Source organism: Siphateles boraxobius, unplaced genomic scaffold (genome assembly GCF_051911475.1).
Source record: "Siphateles boraxobius isolate OS27281-9 unplaced genomic scaffold, OSU_SipBor_1 41, whole genome shotgun sequence".
NCBI lineage: Eukaryota > Metazoa > Chordata > Actinopteri > Cypriniformes > Leuciscidae > Siphateles > Siphateles boraxobius.
The window spans coordinates 6,517,403-6,538,707 of NW_027509042.1; the positions used below are offsets into that span (position 1 = coordinate 6,517,403).

General features: G+C 37.0%; 1 pseudogene; it reads left to right on the top strand.

The window, feature by feature from the left end:
• Positions 1-1,949: 1,949 nt before the first annotated feature.
• On the top strand, positions 1,950-19,301 carry LOC143707141 (immunoglobulin-like and fibronectin type III domain-containing protein 1; annotated as a pseudogene).
• The last annotated feature ends 2,004 nt before the right edge of the window (positions 19,302-21,305 follow it).

The window sequence follows — 21,305 nt, forward strand, 5'->3', positions numbered from 1 at the left end:
ATTTTGGGGGCCTGAAAACATAGCAAGTTTTTGAAAACGTTTCCATTGTTGTCTCTGTGTAAACTACAAGATAACACTTCAGTTCAGGGTCCAATTCTAGTTGGCATAGCATGCATATTAATAGGATATTGGCTGTTTATAAAGCACATATGAAAGGGATAGTTCACCCAAAAATGTTAATTAGCCCATGATTTACTCAACAACAAGTCATAGGTTTATATGACATTCTTCTTTCAGACGAATACAATCGGACTTATATTAAAAAATGCTTAATAATGGCAGTTTTAGGCCGTTTCTGTTTTGAAGTCCATAGAAGTGCATCTATCCATGATAAAAGTGCTCCACACGGCTCCTGGGGTTAATAAAGGCCTTCTGAAGTGAAACGATGCGTTTGTGTAAGAACAATATCCATAATTAAAACTTTATAAAGTAAAACAACTAGCTTCCAGCCAAACAAACATACGGATTCCACTTACGCCTAAAGCGCAACTTATAGAACTTGTGAAGTTTGTAAGTAGTGTGGTGCGTCCAACCCGATCTCACGACAATTCATACGAATTTCACGAGGTGGCTAATTCGTACGAATTCATATGACCTCACTTGTATGAATTTGTAAAAATTTTGCTAAATCGTATATACATATTTTACGAGTTGCCCAATGCGTATGAATGACCTACCTCTGACCCCACCCTTAAACCTAACCGTAACTGGGGTTTAGACAAATCATACGAATTTGTACGAGTGAGGTCATACGAATTTGTACGAATCAGTCACATTTTACTCACTCATACGAATTCGTACAAATTGGTCGTGCGATAGCGGTGGGTGCGTCATGGCGTAGTGTAAATATCAGCAGTATGTCGCATTACTCGCATAAATTGCGTTTTAGACTTAAGTGGAATTTGTATTTTCGTTTGGATGGAAGCTTGTTATTTTATCCCTTAATCATTCCAAATAGCTAAACTTAACAACTTTACTATAAATAAGCAGTTATTAGGAGTTTATTGTGGCAAAAGTCACAGTTAATAGTTAGTTAATAGTATAATTTAGTATAAGTGTGACCACTACAAATACTTTGAACTGACTGAAAACGTAATACGAACATGGGTGATGTCATCGTTTTCACAAATTAATTCAGGTGATAACCCTAATTTTAAAGATACATTATGTAACCTTTGGCCCCCTAGCGGTTAGAAACAAACAAAACTGCATGCATTTTGCGGAGGAACATTTTTTTTATTGGGCTTTGTGTGATTGTGAGTGAATATGGTTCTTTCTCATAACTAAATAAAAGAGAGAGAGAGAGAGAGAGAGAGAGAGAGAGAGAGAGAGAGAGAGAGAGAGAGAGAGAGAGAGAGAGAGAGAGAGAATAACAGGCTTACCATGGTGAATCAGGGTAAGGCGAAAACATGTTTTGGAAGAAGGATAGACAATGTATAAATAATTTTACAAATTATCACAAAAGTCCCTTTAAAAAAAAAAACAGTATATATTTGTTCTGCCAAAGACTATTAGAAGGATTGTACTTGCTACAGTTTGTACATTTATTTGGTGTCCTTGCTAAATGACTTTGGTTTAATAATAATAATACAAAAAACATTCTGTATTATCCAGAAAAAAGAACAGGAGATTTAGTTGCTAAAAGGATCCAAACTGCCTCATTTTTGGAGTTCAAAGTCTTTAGATATTTGTCCCCTCCTCCTCCACGGCATTTTAAAGTCCTATCTGATCCACACACAAGCTGTGTCTCATTTCGAAGGCTGCTTCCTCCGGATGTCGCATTTGTAGGCCGCATACGTCATAAAGGATGTTTTATTTCACAAGAGTAACCATTATAAAATTGACCGTTATTCCTATGGCATAAATTGTTGTATTTTTTTTAATGACTTTGGAATGTAGTGGTCAGTTTACTGAAATGAAGCAGCCTCAATGACATATGCAGCCGACAAATGCAACCTCCGGAGGACGCAGCCTTCGAAATGAGTCACAGCTATAGTCAGCTGAGACATGTTGGCTCTGTTCTCAAACCCAGTGAGCCATCTTTAGGCAGCATCCTAACTTAAATGGAACCTCAAAAATGACAGTTTTGGAAGGCTCGAAATTGTATTATACAAATAGCACTTTTAAGTTTTTACAATTTTCATGGGAGACTCTCTCACAATTGTACACCATAACACTGTTGAATACCATAAAAGAAACACGACACGAAAAAAAAAATCCATATTTAATTATCAAACTAATATTATACTATTTGTTATTAAATTAACTTGCTTTGTCGGGCATCTTCAATATTTTTTTTTTTAACTGAGCTCACTGCAATGCACCATGGGATTGCCCATGGGATTGCCCATGCGATGCTGCCTTAGAATTTAACTAAACAAAAAGTATCTTAGAGCAGCATAATGATTCTTGTAAAACATCCTACGTAAGCAGCACACATTTTAGAACAGAGCTGTGTTCTAGTAGCGTTATACATATATGAGCTTTGCTTTAAATGATTTAATGATCCTGCCCAAGCCAAGAACATGTGTGGGAGGTGTCCGGGTTTAACATTAGAATGCTTGGCGGTCCACGTGGCCCATAATAACTAACCCCGATTTACATCAGGCATCTGATCTCAATGGTGTTCTGTCAGTGTACCGCAGGCTCATTTTCAGCCTCACTTCCTGAGCCAAGAAAAGAGCAGCTCCCAGTGGATTCAGGGGCCAAATGTCTGAACATGCATGTTTGACAAACCAAAGATTAGCACTTAACAAGATAAACATCTACTTTCCGCAATACATTTTTTTTATTTATAACTTATAAAAATAAATATTTTTTACAGGGTGTGACTGAGATTTTAAGAGTTGTCAATGCCTTTTAATGTCTTCTTTTTTTTTTTTTTTTTTTTAAAGGAGGGCATCTCTAAATCATTCTTTGAACAGTTGAGGAAATGTAAAAGGTGTTCAGTCATTCATCTGAACATCATGACATTCACGCCGGTATGATCTTGTTTATATGTGACATGTGACCTATCAAGTGACTGTGTAACCTGCTACAAGCCTAAAAAGGCCAGCCTAGGGAACACTATAATGTCACACACACATGCCATTTTAGATTACTTGAGATGCATAAATCAAAATCCTAATATATCTTTATTAGATATTCCTGATAGGTCAAAGGCATACAGTGCCTGTTCAATTATTGAAATAATACACCCCAAAAAATGTGGTTTAGGATTTACTTTGACAATGTGTATACTTTAAAATATTATTACAGAGACCCATAATTCAAAACATTAAATTAAGCATGAAATATTGAAGTAGAAAGACTTAAACAGTATTTAAAACATGCTCCAATAATCTTTGTTTTATTTACAACTTAAAACCCGTAACCCACAAATAAATGGTTGCTTTTTCCATCAAATTTTCCATCTGCATTCTACTGAGAGGAATTGTTTAAAAAAAAATGACAATTCTCAGTACTGAAATTTCCAACTTCCAAATTTGTTTCACTGGCAACGTCTCCTAACCTATGTTTCAGAGGAAGAACTCAGCGGGTCTGGACATCACTCAAAACATGTCAGCAATGCATGCCACAGTGATATGTGTTGATCTCCATTTAATGCTAGAGGCCAAAATATGAGTGACACCTGCTGACTTCTCCCATCATACACAACAAGCCAAATGATTGGAGACAGAAAAGGCTCCTCTTTAACTCAATGCCACTTTGTGTTACCTGGCTCAAACCCTGGTTAAAAAAAGCCCTGACACCAACAGGAATAGTTTACATTCCCTTTGAGAAGACATACCATACACTGTCTGACCCAACTCATGACCCCACTTGAGTCTCGCGAAGATCGGCCCCATCGGACAGCATTTGGAACCTGTTCAAGTGACGAATGATATTTCAATGAATCATCTGCACAGCAGGAGTTTTAACTACATTGAAGGTGCCAGGAAAACATTGTCATCAGCTGTAATTTTTCTAAGTAATGCTGGGGTCTCAGTGACCAAGTGATCTTAAGAGGCTCTAAATGCAAGGTGAATGATTTACAGACTGGGAACGTTTGATTAGCAGAGTTACAGAGGGCAGTAGGCATGTTTCGAGGTTATGATATTAAGATCGGTGCCGCGTTTACCTGCTTAATGAAAATGGATAAGTTTGAAAGACATAAAATTACTTAAAAATCTTAACAGAGCCCTTTGCATTAATAGATTTAGAAGACCAGAAGCACTTCTGGTCGGAAAAATGAAGGATTTACCAACTCAAACTGTATTTATATCATTAAAATTTAATAGAAAAAAAAGAAACAATAATTTCTTACAAATGAAAAAAGGTCCAGACTGAAAAAACAGGGTCTGATAAACTGAAGTTCATCAAATTAGTCAAAAAATCATATTGCGGTTTCAATAAAAGCATTAATCTTCTTAAGGCCTGAATGCAACATGACAAGTTTTATAATAATATTTCCTGTGACCACAAATGGTCTTATTCAGTTAATTGATGGCTTCCGGAAAAATAGGGGAATAAACCTTTTATCAATCTTTATGTTGACTCCGCCACAACAATTTCTTCTGCGAAGCCTCGCTATTATCCCACAAAGCAATTTCTGGTGTGACAGTGACATGGTTTCAAAAATTATAGGTCATACTTTCAGTGTAGAGAGACCAATTTTTTTTTCCTTGTCACCAGGCAGATCCCTATCCATCAACAGTCAGTATAAATATAGTGGTTATTTGGAAATGCAAATTTAAAAACAATTTATCATTTGTCAACGGAAATGATTTATTTTCTTGGTAAATAAATAAAACTGCAAATCTTTCACTGCTCTAGTTTGATAAATTACCCTAAAATTTGCATTACCAGCCCTGGTGATCACCCCTACAGGTTATTTACAATCGTGTTGTTGCTGTAAAACCAGCATGTACATAAAAAGACTAATTTCTCATTTTCCTCATTAAGTTACCATCATCCATTAGATTATTGTGACGAGCAGGACGAGGCCGAGGGCCGTGGGAGAATGGCGCGAGGCCGGTGGCGTGATTGATAATCAGCGACACCTGCGTGACAGGTCTCGTATCTCTCACGGAGGAGCGGAAGCATAAAAGCAGAAGTGACAACGGTGAAGGACGAGAGAGGCCAGGCCTGGATTTTATTTGATGTTTTGTTTCTGTTTTATGTGGCAGCAGTTGTCCGTGAGAGACTGCTCCCTTTACTTTCGTTTTGTATTTGTTTATTTTACGTTGATTCAAGTTTTTTAAAGGTCCCATATTATGCAAAATTCACTTTTGTATGCTGTTTGGACATAAATGTGTGTTGGCAGTGTGTGTACACAACCACCCAATAGTGATAAAAATCCACTCCCTCCTTTTTTATTAATCACCATAAAACATCAGCAGTGTCTCCCAACGACCTGTTTTCAGAATTCTGTTTTAATGACGTCACTAAGTACAGGCCCCGCCCACGAGTGTTGACAGACACTGCCGTTCTAACATAGACCCGCCCTGATCGAGTTCACAGCTGCTGCACTGACGAGAATGTCTCCCAGCCTTGTAGGTGTTGTGTGGCTGGATGTATTAATCCACATACCTCTCTCCATTTACTCCCGAAATCTGAGGCAGCCGCAGAAGACGAGGTGGAATTATTTTGTTTTTAAAGAAAATGCTCCCTCAACTCAACCGAAATTCGTTTATGTACTTGCGCACTTCTTATATTTACTCGATCAGCTCTTACGGTGAGTTTCTGAAGTAAAACCGACGCTTCATCTTTTATGTAAAATAAACTTTATTAAACTCATCAGTATATGTTTGATCATCATTCGGACCTGGTCCGAAACAGCAGACTTGTAGGCTATTAATAGTGGATACATACAAGCAGATGACAAATACGTTATAACCGTAATTAAACTACTAAACTATACCTGTTCCATCTCTATACAGCACTCTGACTCTATGCATTATTGTCCGACTCCGGGTCGAAATGAACACCGTTACGGAGAGTTTCTGATATTATTATCATGATTCTGTGAGATGAAATTGTCCTGAGACTGAGCGTTTTATTTCATTTTAATAAAACCATCTCAGGTTGACTTAAATCTTATTTAAATCTAAAACTTATTTACACTAAAGTAGTAAATGATGTGTGTATATATATATATATATATATATATATATATATATGTATTTATATATATATATATATATATATATATATATATATATATATATATATATATAAAAATATAATATAATATATAAGTGTGTGTGTGTGTGAGTGTGTGTGTATGTATGCATGTATGTACAGTATGTGTGTATATATATATATTTTTTATTTTTTTTATTTTATGTATGTATGTATGTGTAACCCCCTTCACCCGGGTCCCACTCGACCCGCTCCGAGCGGGCCTCGAACCCGGGTCTCCTGCATGAGAGTCAGGCGCTCTAACAAGGAGGCTAAAGACTGAAGCATCTGTCGCTAGAGCGCCTATTGACGAGTGAGGTTTACTTGCACAGCAACTACTAGCTGGCCTCCGTTACACATGCATGTATGTATATACATATACAGAATTCACTATTTATTACTATCCTCACATTCTGTGTTATTAGTGGGCATCAGATAGAAATCTAAAGTCCCGGGAGTCATGATCACACAGTTCATAAAAAAAGAAAAAGCCCATCCAGATTTTATCCGCAAATCTATTGCTCTCACCATACAAGAAGGTATGCTAATTTCCTCACTTACAACTGTTTTTAAACACACACACAAACATTTTTTTTTATTAATAGAAAACAATTTCAACTAATTAATCAAATTATTTGCATATACCAATATCTGCCATATAGATTTTCAGCAAAAAAATTAAATATTTTTGTAAACTTATAGGTAAATTGGCTATTTTCAAAGCCATTGTAATAGGTAATCCCACCCCTACTGTAACATGGGCTAGAAACAATGGTGATGTTTCAGATCCAAGAAAATATCAAACCAAATTTGACCCAAATTCTCATGAACACACTATTGGGGTAACCAGAATGTGCATTCCTTATACTCTACTCCACGTTCTATTTCTAGATACCAAATGTTTCTCCAGACCAAGCAGACACCTACAGTATAAATGTTTTGCTACTAACAAATTTGGAAAGGCTATGGTCACAGTTATCCTGAACATCATTGAAGGTTTGAAAATTAGGAACTTTCCCTTCTCAACACATTAATTCATCACCCCAAACATTTGTAATGTGTGTGTGTCATTTACTGTTTAATGGGTTTCAAGAAAGAGAAAGCAAACCAGGAGTCCAGTGAGGATTAATAATATGTGTGATACCTTGTGTACTGTAAGAAACTTTATAACATAAATCAGTGATTTGATTTTTTAGCTCATGCATTTTTCAGCTGCAACGGATCCAAAAGAGCTTAAGGCTGTCCTGAAAAGGAAAAGTTGTTGTAAATCTTATAGTGTTATTATAGAGAAAGTGATTTTAGGTGATACCTGTGACTAGTGCATTACCAATACTGCCTCTTTCTAACATATGAACTGCTTCGGAGAGGTAGGTAGACATGGTTCCCTAAAGCTTTAATAAAGTTCAGTTGTTGAAAAAAAAAAATAGTAAGAAATTAGGTTTAAAAGTTTGATATCCTTCTCAACCCTTTCCTTAAATATATCCCATATCCTAGCTATACATGTCCTTTAATCAACTGTGAAATACCTTTTAACCCTGCAGTAAGGTTCGCCCAAAAACGAAGTAAGGAAAGATGGTGAAATTGACCCAAAGTGCTGGGAGATTTTGCTGAGGTCCGATAAGAAAGATTATGAGCGCATCTGTGCCGAATATGGGGTGACTGACTTCAGCTGGATTTTGAAGAAACTGAATGAGATGAAAAGAGAGAGAGAACAAGAACAAGCAGAGGTGCACTTTCAATTATTTTTGGGGGGTATAAATTGTTATGCAAAATTATGTTGTAATGATATTTCTACTCACAGTTCATCAAAAGCATTTCAAACCTCAAACACATTGATGTGAATCCTGATGGAACTGCTTCTTTTGAACTTGATCTTAACCTTCTGGACCCCAGCAGTAGCATTTTCATCTACAAGGTAAATTGAATGGTTATTATAACACATCTGAGCTTATATCTCCACAAGATTTCAGTACAAGGCAAGTGATGCTGAACATCTCTGTGAGCTTTTGTTTTCTCCCTCAGGGTGGTGTTGATTCCATTTTCAAATGAAACACAGCCTGAATCAAGTAGGCAATAAATACATCTTCACAATTAGGGACCTTGTCCCAGATGATGCTGGCCTTTACCAGTTGGACATAGAGGACATCAATGTGTTCTCCACTGAATTTAAGAGTGAGTTATTCAACCAGCTTGTTTATGATGCAGAATAATTAAGAGTTTACTAAGTATCCAAGAGTACTTTCTCACAGTTTAATAATAATAATAAGAAGAAGAAGACTTAAATAATAAATAAATCAACAATTTAATTAAAATACATTAATAAATAAGATTAATCAATAAAAATCAAATAGTACAGTGTTATAGTGAGTAGAACGTATAACGTAACATAATACTAAAATATTTTCCAAAACATATTTTACACATTTAGAATATACATTTTTCACAATGGGTCTTTATACAGGAAAATATAGGGTAATATACACTGACCTAAAGGATTATTAGGAACACCTGTTCAATTTCTCATTAATGAAATTATCTGAAGCAACTGCCATGTGTTTGGTTGATTAATGCATTTAGGGGTGTGGTCCTGGTCAAGACAATCTCCTGAACTCCAAACTGAATGTCAGAATGGGAAAGAAAGGTGATTTAAGCAATTTTGAGCGTGGCATGGTTGTTGGTGCCAGACGAGTCGGTCTGAGTATTTCACAATCTGCTCAGTTACTGGGATTTTCACGCACAACCATTTCTAGGGTTTACAAAGAATGGTGTGAAAAGGGAAAAACATCCAGTATGCAACAGTCCTGTGGGTGAAAATGCCTTGTTGATGCTAGAGATCAGAGGAGAATGGGCCGACTGATTCAAGCTGATAGAAGAGCAACTTTGACTGAAATAACCACTCGTTACCACCGAGGTATGCAGCAAAGCATTTGTGAAGCCACAACACGCACAACCTTGAGGCGGATGGGCTACAACAGCAGAAGACCCCACCGGGTACCACTCATCTCCACTAAAAATAGGAAAAAGAGGCTACAATTTGCAAGAGCTCACCAAAATTGGACAGTTGAAGACTGGAAAAATGTTGCCTGGTCTGATGAGTCTCGGTTTCTGTTGAGACATTCAGATGGTAGAGTCAGAATTTGGCATAAACCGAATGAGAACATGGATCCATCATGCCTTGTTACCACTGTGCAGGCTGGTGGAGGTGGTGTAATGGTGTGGGGGATGTTTTCTTGGCACACTTTAGGCCCCTTAGTGCCAATTGGGCATCATTTAAATGCCACGGCCTACCTGAGCATTGTTTCTGACCATGTCCATCCCTTTATGGCCACCATGTACCCATCCTGTGATGGCTACTTCAAGCAGGATAATGCATTATGTCACAAAGCTCGAATCATTTCAAATTGGTTTCTTTAACATGACAATGAGTTCACTGTACTAAAATGGCCCCGACAGTCACCAGATCTCAACCCAATAGAGCATCTTTGGGATGTGGTGGAACGGGAGCTTTGTGCCCTGGGTGTGCATCCCACAATTCTCCATCAACTGCAAGATGCTTTCCTATCAATATGGGCCAACATTTCTAAAGAATGATTTCAGCATCTTGTTGAATCAATGCACGTAGAAATAAGGCAGTTCTGAAGGCGAAAGGGGGTCAAACACAGTATTAGTATGGTGTTTGTAATAATCCTTTAGGTGAGTGTATATTAGCCTTTTAGGATTGGAGTCCCTTGCACTTATGATGATATTTGGGGGCCCGTGGCATCCAAAAGATTAAAAAAAAAACGTAAGCTACTTCTTTAAAAGGTTAGCTTTACTGTAGCTGAACTACTGTAAATTATATTTAACTTGTAACCCAGTTTCCCAAACACTGTTATAGTCCACATTACAGCAATGTCTCTGAAAAGACTTACATTTACATTTACATTTATTCATTTAGCTGACGCTTTTATCCAAAGCGACTTACAATTGCTATATATGTCAGAGGTCGCACGCCTCTGGAGCAACTAGGGGTTAAGTGTCTTGCTCAGGGACACATTGGTGTCTCACAGTGGATTCGAACCCGGGTCTCTCACACCAAAGGCGTGTGTCTTATCCACTGCGCCATCAATACCCCTCACATACTTGTGTGTGTGTGACTTGTATAATGTGCACAATATATCTTGTTTTATATTCTAGTATGCTTTCTTGTTTTGTTTTGTTGTGCCCTCTCCTGTTCGTCATTTGTCTAATGTCATGAACCTGCCGATAACAATCTATCTAAGGGCAAAAAGAAACCCTGAAAAACAACCCAAGCCGAAGGGGCAGGAGTTAACTGGGCAAAGATCACTGCAGCTCAAGCTAAAGAATGAAAGAGATGAAAGAATTGTGGCAGTCAAAACAGTCAGTGCTGTGAAAGAAGTAGCAGGTGCGGTGGACAGCCGTGCTTGGCCATATTCTTCTGGAGATGATTCTAATGCAGAGAAAGAGGTCAGGAGAGATGACTCTGACGAGGCAAGGAGTGTACCAGACACTAGTGAAAAAGACACAGGGAAAGGTAGGAGAACCACACAAGTAATTTCAATGAAGGAAATTCTTTCTTTTGCCACAAAGATACCGCATTTGAATATATATATTCATACTACAGACATTCATACATTTTCAAGTGTGACATAAGTGTCCAAAAACAGAATTAACATCAATTCGTGCATAAAGTTGTGAATCTCTGATTATTAAATTATCTTTGACTGTCAGGATTTTCAGGTGAGAAATTGTCAAAAAGTGGTGTGACTACAGGTTAGGATGAATCTGCTGTCTGGAGACTCAATCGTATACAATTTGATGGTGTACTTAATACTACTTGAGAAATTATAATTGTTCAACAAAAAAAGTCATTATTGTCCTCATTAACACATGAACTTCAATTAATATGAGCAAGTGTGGCTCTGACATTATGTCAGTGCTTTATTCACACTTAGCCACAGTGTGGCACTGTATGAATGATCAGCACATGATCAGACTGATGCCAACAGTTTGAAGCAATTATTCACTACACATTCAACTGAAGAGATTAATGGTCCTTACTGGGGAAGGGATGTAATGTAGGCAGTTTAGGCAAGTGATTTATAACTCAAATATAATTGATCTATCCAACTGTATTAATAAGTTTCCATGTGGTTCGGGTTAGTAAACCTGCAATCTTTCATATTTTGCATGTTGTCGTATTCGTTTTTTCTTATAGACAGAGCTTTTGTGTAGTCCTTGTTTTGTTTTTTTCATTTTCTGGTTATTGCATAATTATGTGTAAACTTTATAACCATTATTATACAATATTTTGTTTTCGGTAACACAGTGTCCTTGTTAAACATCTTACTTACCATAGTAGAATTATGCATAATTACAAGCAAGTATAAGCACTTTATTTTACAGTTCTGTTCCGCATGTACTGTGTACTTTTTATAGCAATTACAATAACTGGGTTATAACTAGGTATAACCCTGAGCCTACTAATAAACCTAACCTTAACATACAATAGGGTATGTTAACATGACACGTTGTGGCCGTTTAGTTACGTAGTATGTGCATGAGTATTACATGCTCCGTCTATAGATGTTGGGTTTCTCTTTACAAAGTGATATCGCCAACTACTGGCCTGGCATGCATAATACAGCATTTTTTGTTGTATTTTCAGATCCGTGTGAACGGTGATCGCTTTGACAACGTTGTCATTCTTAGTACATCATTGTCGTGTAAACATACCCTTACCAGTACTTTCATTGGTAAGTACACTGTAAGTACATTTACTGTAAAATAAAGTGTATTCAGATCCCTAACCCAAATTACAGAGTAGGTTGCCTACATGCTGCAACAAGGGCACCTTAAACTAAAGTGTAACCACCTTATCTTTTAAAAATGCATCACTTTTTTTCAAAAGTTCTGATCATATAACATAAATAAGTCCTAATTACTTGGCTTGATCTGATATGACATACTGGTATAAGGAAATATGTAATTTAGCATTACGTTTTAACCTAAAAAAAGTACAGCTACAGCATGTTTTGTTAATGAACACAATAACTACTGTTGATACAAGATAAACATCTCAAACCTACATTTCTCCTCCCAATTCTAAGCTCAAGACACTAAATCTCTGATTCATACCTACCTTCTTTCTTCAACTGTTTCAGTTCTCTCTTAATCGGTAAAATCCTAAAATCCCTGCCAGTTGTCACATACACCAAACAGTCTGCCCACATCTTCATACTCTGCACTGGCATTATTTACTACAAGGTTATGTTAACTTCTACAAGTCTCAGTAGTTCCATATTTGTCTAATGTAAAATGCCAGTTACATTTGTGTTTGTTTTGTTCACTATTTGAAGCAAACATGAGCTGTGGGAAAGGCACTGAATAACATTTATTATTATTATTAATAATAATAATAATAATAATAATAATAATAAGCAATATATGCATTATATAATTACTATTATTATTTATAATATCTTGAATATCGTGTTCTTCTACATGATAGAACTCACTTCAACAGTGGAGACGAGTCAAATGTACATATTGTCAGAACCAGCAGAACTTTTTTGTAACCTGAGCACCAACAAAGCCAACAGTGATGGGAGAAGGTGAATTAATGATACTATAAATGATCGATTTATGTGTTAAAATGCCTTTTGTAATTGCTCTTTATATTTCATTCTGTCTGTTTGCTAGTTGTACTCTAAAGTTGAAGATAAAGAGTTAGAAATACAGCTGCAAAGATTTATCCTCAAGACAGAATCGGGCTGAAGTGATTGAGTGCAAGACTGACGCCATGGCAACAGCTGGAGGTATAGCGATTTTTTTATTATTTCACAATTGTATATTACTAGATTTAACATCAATAAGTAAATGTTTATTATATTGAGAAAACAGACTCATAGCTCTGGTTTCACAGACAGGCCTTATATTAAGCCAAGATTAGGCCTTAGTTCAATTAGGACATTTAATCTCCAAATATTACAGATCTTCCTAAATGTGTCCCTGATGACCTGCACAAGTTCTCCAAAAATGTGGTGGTTAAAGTTGCCCAGACTGTTTCCTTTAAAATGCCATTCCAACCTCAAGACTCGTCAGAGATTAATTGGTTTAAGGATGACAGAGCTTTTTGATGGAGGCAGAATAAAAGTAGTAAAGGAACTAAACTAGAGCCGTCTTCAGATAAAAGAATGCCTGCGATCTGACTCAGGGGAAATTAAGATCCAGCTTAAAAACCCTTTTGGTACCACAGAGGCCTTCTCAAGGCTTATAGTGGTCGATATGTTTCTACTCAGCTGTATTTTATTTTGAAAATATTCTGATATAAATATTTATAAGCCTTCCGCCTTTTACATACAGACTCATGCATTAACATTAAACCGACACATTAAGTATTTCAAATAACTCTGCAGACAAATTAGGTCCACCACAAGGGCTAGTGGAAGTGATTGACAGCTCATATTCTGTCATTGAACTTAAATGGAATGCACCAAGTGACACCGGTGGCTCTGAAGTGACAAACTACCTTGTTGAGCAGGTAAAGCAGCAGGTAAAGCAGAGTATGTGGAAGAAGGTGTGGGATAGTTCAGCCAACCGCCTGTCTTTTCGAGACAGAAATGTGTCCCATGGCAAGAAATACATACCGAATCTACTCTGGGAACTCGCTGGGTATCAGTGATCCTCTGGAGACGGAAAGCATCATGGCTGGATCTCTGAGTGAGAGACTGCATGAGCGCTGATCATTAAGGGACATAAATTACATATGATAAATAAACTAATTACGAATTAAAACTGGACCACTAACTATATGCTCTTTTTTTCTACCTCTTAAGCAAGTAATCAAAACTTCTATGTTGCAGTTCTCCCTGGTCAACCTGCCCCTCTTAAGGTGGTCAGCGTGTTCAAAAACTGTATCAACCTATACTTATACTATATCATGGACTTCACCAGAGAAAGATGGAGGAACCAAAATACTGGGCTACCAGCTGGAAAAACGCAAGAAAGATACAAACCAGTGGGTGACTCTGAACCCAGATGATGACCATATTCAAGGTACCTTTTTCCCAACACTGGTTCATCAAAAGAGTGACATACCTACACTTCTGCAAAACGTACCGATACATACAATTCACTGCAGTTTTCAGATAAAATGAACACTAGTGACAGAACAATAAAAGTTGGTGTTTTTTTTACACAAATTATATCACATGAGCAGATAATCGATTATAAAGACTTCTGTGCAGTTCCTTGCACAATACAATGAAACAAGAGGCCTACCTGTGAAACACAAGTCATAACTCACAACACTTGATACAAGACTTGTAGAAGCAAGCTAAAATCACATGGTTGCTTCAGCAAATGCATTTTAATCTAACATTTGCTATTGGTTAAGTTTAGTGTAGGGTTGAATGGTGGCGGTACGTTATGATTAAACATGATAGAGCATGAACCTTTTAGCGCCATTTAGACATTTCATGTCCGAATTGCCTGCGATACGTACAACAACCAACACAATAGGGTTGCCAGATTCATGTTCACAATTGAACACAACTGAACACAATTTTAGCGCTGCTCACTAGACATTCGAAAGTGTTGCAAAACCTGCAAGAAGCAAGCAACACAATATCATATTGGGGCTTCACTTTCAATATCAAAGGGTTTTTGGTTCAACTACAGTTACACAAGAGCTATATGCTTTATAATTGTTAATTTTCACTTCCCAAACCCTATAATTCAGCTTTATAAAAAAATCAAGAGTGGACATAGATAAAGTGACAAATGCCATGAACTTTCCAGCTAATAAACCCAATGAATGTATAGCAAGTGAACCGGAAACCTTGATTGTAATTACTGTCTATCTTTATATTACAGTTAAACAAGAATTATAGGGTTTGAATCCAAGAAAGAGGATATTAATCTGTGGAGAGATGCAGATTCCAAAGTAAATGGAAATGATTTTTCCATACCTTTAAACTATGTAATTAGAAAACAATAGTTTTATGATTAAATGGCCTCAGTTTAGAAAAAAACACCATATAAGTAATATAATAATGTTTATGATTTAAATAAAACTAGTTCATTCAGAAGTTTTCCAAGACATGGATAACTTTTAAATGACAAAAACTTAATGTTTAGAATCGTGAGGTTGGACTGTTCTAATGATTTACATATTCTTCTGGGTCTCATAAATATGCAATATTTCGTAACGCGTTTCTTGAGTACTTTCCAACCAAAACACTTCAGCACACCAAGCTGCATCTTGTCATCATTACATTTGTACATCGGTGACTGTTGACATGAAATCCTACATACAAATCAATGATTATTATCATTTCTCTTCACATTTGCTGAAAACAGCATCTGCAGTAAGCTATCTGAGGTTACTTCACTCTGAATCCTCAAACAACTTTACATTAAGTATTATCCAGTATGGAAATATATGGCACAGAGAGCCCATTGCTCAATGATTTCAGACATGCACTCCATCTATCATCTGAACGCTCACCCTGCCGTGAAAATGAAATCAAACCAGTGTCACTCTTATTGATACACTCTTCATTTATTTTGTGTATTCAAAATAAAAGTCAATGGAGCAAGATTCAAATTTGCATATCGTAAAGCAAGAAATATTCCTCTGAGCCACAAGAGCTCATGTTTAGGTAGAAGGATCAGACCCCCTAAGACTGAAATCTCATAATAGCCCCTGGTAGGGGTCTAAGTAGTCTAGCACTTTACCTGAGGGATCTCTTATGAATACTCATAGAACCTTCCAATCAGATTCAAGAGCTTACCGCCTTTCTATTTCCTCACATCATATCCAGCGGCTTGATCACAACAGAAACCAAACTGCATAAACCAACATCTCATCAGCTGAAAATATATTTGATTAATAAACGTTTATGAAATATTTCTTTGAATTAAAGCACAATTACTTCCTGTTCTGATTCTGATTATCATTTATTCCAGGAATAGGCTACCCTGATATCAAAGCTTATCCCAATTCTCCTAACGGAATTAACACAATCTCACCTACAACTAAAGGACCCTCTTTGATACATCCGCATGCCATTTTTATAAATACTGACAATTCAAAAATAATCTCCACACAATAAAGGCAAGATTCAAACGTGTCCTAATGAGCACAATGGTAGAAGAGTGTGTCATGATTCCACCAACAGTAGACTAATTATGAATCTCCAAACATGCTGGTTATCAAGTCACTGGCTTTACTTGACGTGTTACTCTGAGAAGGTTATGCAGAAAAGGATGTGACTGAGGGGTCAGAGTTCAGAGTATCAGCCATTAATATGTCTAGGGCTGGAGAACACAGTGCTCCCTCTGTGATGGTCTGTGCTAAAAAAACCCAACAGTGAGTTCTGATCATAATAGTTTCTTAAAGGAGACTATAAATGTACTGAATTGAACATTTCGTCCTTCTTTCTACTTTCTAACCATTTACTTTCAGTCAGGCCCCGGCTTCAAAGATCCTGTAGACTTCATGGTTGTGAAAGCAGGAAATTCTATCAGAATCCAAGTCAATTATGAGGTACTTAGATTAATTGTGGATGCTGTGTCAGCCATGTCTAACATTAGTAAGAGCATGTACATTAGCTCCAATGCAACTTAATGTTAATAACTTGATAAACATTTGCAGTTTCTACATAATTTAATCAATTTAACAGCTGATAAAATGATTTGCAATGTCAAATTTCATTCCAGCCCTCATTCAAATATTATCCATTCATTTTTTACCACTTTTAGCCTGTTGTACCGAAAGAAAAAAAAGGCAAATTTCGCAGGATGTTATAAGATATTCTGTAAAGCTTGCAAGCAAACAACAATAGCCAAGGGATGCGGGGTTTAATATAGGGTCAGTTCAGCTCAATGTCTATAATCGGTCACAGTATTCAGTCTTCTGTATTTTCATTTTCTTTCAAACTGTGTTTATGTTTAGGGCTCTCCACAACCTGACATCACATGGTTGAAAAATTAAGAACCTGTGACCCCTTGGGTCAACATCATCACTGTTGAGGACTCATCCACACTTGTCATCTCCTCATCAAAGTATTCAGACTCAGGTGTTTATACCATCATGGCAAAGAACTCTTGTGGACAGTCCAGCTTTGACTTAGAAGTATGAGTGGCAGGTAAGTCAGTTATTTGAATATAAGGCAAAACATTACTGCATAGCATGCGAATGGGTCAGACACCTCTAAAAATGTCCCCAAGATCACTTAAAAAAAGACCTCTAAGCTATTAAAAAGACTTACAGTTATTAAGAATTTAAGGTCAATTTTGATTTAAATAAAGAGGGTATATGAAAATAGGGGGCAAAGGTTTATATAACATATTTATAGTTTATTGGTTAAGTACACTACAATATATTTGAGCAGTATTGCAAGATATTCAGATATTCAAAAGTAGTTTGAGAATGTGGGAGATTGATTTCATATACAATGCTCCATTGGAGAAATCCCTTACAGCCACTTAAATCATTGTGCCATATCAACAACCCCCATTGTATGTATGCACGCACAATCCCCATTTCAAAACCTTGTTTGCCCTTAAGTGGCATTTATATATTATGTTGAGAGCAAAAAAAAAAGGAAGCCAAAGTGCATATAGCCACTGTGAATGTGACTATGCTGTCCAGTTTATCACACTAATAATTAGGCCTTGCTGCATCCAGAAGCAGCTCTAATGACCTCATGTCAACAAGCAATCCTGTAAATTCCATAAATACAGTGCCCCCGTACATTTGTATACAGCCAAGTCATTTTAATTAGTTTATCTCTGTGAGGCTGTTTAAATTACTAAATGAAACATGTGCCCAATATGCACCACAACTGGCTACAAGGTCCTCTGGTGTGCAGATTTTATCACTTTTGATCACTCATGGGCCAATGCATTACTTTCATTGCCTCACAAGTTTGCCAACCCCTGCAGCATGAAAGCTTCCTTTCCTTCTCTACAGATGAACCAAAGCCTATGGTAAAGTCATTATCACATGAGCTCCATCCTCCAGACCAGGAGAAAGACGATCGACTGTATTACTTGGTGGATGAACGTGATTCCAACACACGTGTTTGGCGTACAATAGCCGACCGTCTGTTTTGCAACACTTACACTACCTCTGTCTAATCCGGTCGAGAACTAAAATTCACTAAAATCAGTATTGTCATTATTTACTCACTCTCATGTCATTCCAAACCTGAATGTTTGTCTTTTTTCAGCGGAACACAAAAGTAGAAATTTTCAGGATTTATACTTGTTGCTCATTTTGATGCAGTTACAATGAATGAGGACTGAGGTTTTCACGATTGAAGAAGGATGTAAAGTAAACGCACCATTAGTTCATATGTATGATTTTTCTTCTGATGAAGAAGTCTTCTGAAGCCATACAATAACTAACAAAAATCTCCTAGCATATTAGTGAATGTCTGCCTAATGAATAAATAATTATTTTAAGATACTATAGATTTTTTCAATTAGCCTACTCCGTTGACTTAATTTTCAAAACTCTGAATGAATCATCACTGACTCAATGATCTGGTCGCAGCAGTACAGTAGGAAGGACTAGTACAATTCTCCATTTTTTATCTATTTTTGCATTATTTTTGCAACAAAAAACAAAAACAAGTCTTAAAGGTTTGAGACGACATGAGAAATTAGCAAACAATGACAAAATTATATTTTTGGAATGTTTTTTCTTATTTCTAGTGCCACCTGGTCACAAGCTTTCCGGCTATGATAACTTTTGAGAGGCCTCCTTCCATGTTGGTTCCACTGAAAGTCTACAGTCCACCACAGGGATATCAGTTGTACATGACCTGTGCTGTCCCTGGCTTCCCCACACCTCATGTCACATGGCGTCTTCTCTATGTACATAGTGCGAGTTGGGCCAGAAAATAGTGGCGAGTACAAAATGGTGGTGGTCAACTCATTTGGCAGAGCAGAATGTTCCACCAAAGTAAGAGTGAAAGGCATGTTAGATGTAATGATTATTTTCACATTTGACATGCTTAGTTGAATATGTTATTTCTACTATAAAGTGCTATCATAAATTTCATTTTATTCTGATTTCATTCTTTTTGATTTATTCACAGATTGAAATTCAGAGTGTTGACTCTTAGCTAGCTTGTGTACAAACCAATATGCAAATAATTATTTTATGTAAAGCTACTTTGGAAATGCAATATGCATTGTGAAAAGCACTACGGTATTGGCCTGGAAGATATATAGATCTATCACTCTTTGTGATATTTTATTAGATAAAATCAGAATCTATTTATTAACAATATATTAGCGCTGTGATAGCTATAAGACTCAAATGTGAACTGTGTTTAATGAAATGCAAATAAACTGCTTTCTGCCAACTTCTCTGCATGGTGATTTTCAACAACAACAAATAAAAAATTAAAGCTGCAAGCAACATTTATCGGTGTTCAGGCAGTTAAGGCAGTTAAGCTGAAAAACATCTAAAGACATTAAGTTTCATGTAGCAAGCATTTAACCACTGACATCATAGATGGAATAGATCTTGTTTTAGCATGATTTACCATGATATACCAAATTTTAGTGTGATGTTTCATGATTTACCATGTTCCATGATTTACCATGAATCTAGCATGATTTACCATAGTTTACCATGATATACCAAATTTTAGTGTGATTTTTCATGATTTACCATGTTCTAATATGATTTAATATGATTCTAGCATGAATTACCATGTAATAGGATGATTTACCATGATATACCGCATTCTAGAATGATTTATGATGGTTTTGGACATTATGATATGAACATTATATGATCGTAGATGGAAAAGACCATTTACAGCTAATACAGGCAATTTATGCTCATCAATTTTTGTGTAGATTTGACTTTTCGTTTAGGATTTATAGGCTTTTGACCGTATTTTGCCACGCCCCTTTTCTAAATGACCCTGTTACAGCCACCCAAATGCAAAATTTCATATAGTTCAAATAATTATTGATCTAGAGCGGGGGTACTCAATAGGCGGACCGCGGTCCGGATCCGGACCCAGACGCAATACAATTTCAAAATCAACATTATATAATTTAGTCATGATCCAAGCGAGTTTTCATTGGTGCGTGATTTCACGCCTATATTGTTTTCCTACTAGATGTGGTTTATCTATCTTCTGTGTCTGTCCATTCCAAAGATCCAATCAGGAGCTGTAATAACTGTAATCACCATGACAACTCACTCACTCGTTGGCCGCGCTGTGTGCGTGTGTGTGTGTGTGTGTGTCATTCGCAAATCGCAACGCAGGCGCTAATACATCTGCGGTACCTGTTTCCTTGCTAGCGAAAATCATGGCGTGCTCAAAACCTGACAAAAAGAGAAAAGTCGATTCTGAAAATCGCGAATTTAAGACAGAGTGGACTGACAGTTATGCATTTGTGCTGCCGGCAGGGAGCACAAAACCAATGTGTTTAATTTGCAATGAGACGGTTGCCATTGTCAAGAGTGGTAACGTGAAACGTCATTATGACTCAAAGCACGGACACTTTGACCACAATTACCCGCTTAAATCTGAGGTAAGAGCCAGAAATATCAAACAACTGCAATCATCATACCATACAACATGCAGTGTAATAGTTAGATCAGCCACCCAACAAGAATATTCTGAAAACACCTTCTGGACTAAGATGGTCCCTGCAGCAGGTGTCCCTTCCTTGCAGAAGGTGGCCCTTCAAATTCTCACCATGTTTCCCTCAACATATTGTTGTGAGTCTGCCTTTTCAACCATGAATATGGTGAAAAACAAATACAGGAGCACCCTCAGTAATGAACACTTACATCAGTGCCTCCGCCTGGCCCTCACACCTTTTATGCCCAAGTTTAAAGAACTGGTGGCACAAAAAAGGTGTCACTTTTCACACTAATAAGGCCAGACCCCATCACCTTTTGTACATAGTTTGAACGTTTTGTGGGATTTACAACATTTTTTGTTGGAGTTCTGTTTTTGGATTTTGACTATCACTGTTCCGGACCCTGGACGCAAGGAAAATTTGGTGAGTGGACCTTTTAGGTTTCTAATTGAGTACCCCTGATCTAGAGAGTCCAGAGATAGGGCTTGACTGGTGTGGTTCCATCGGGGGAAAAAAAC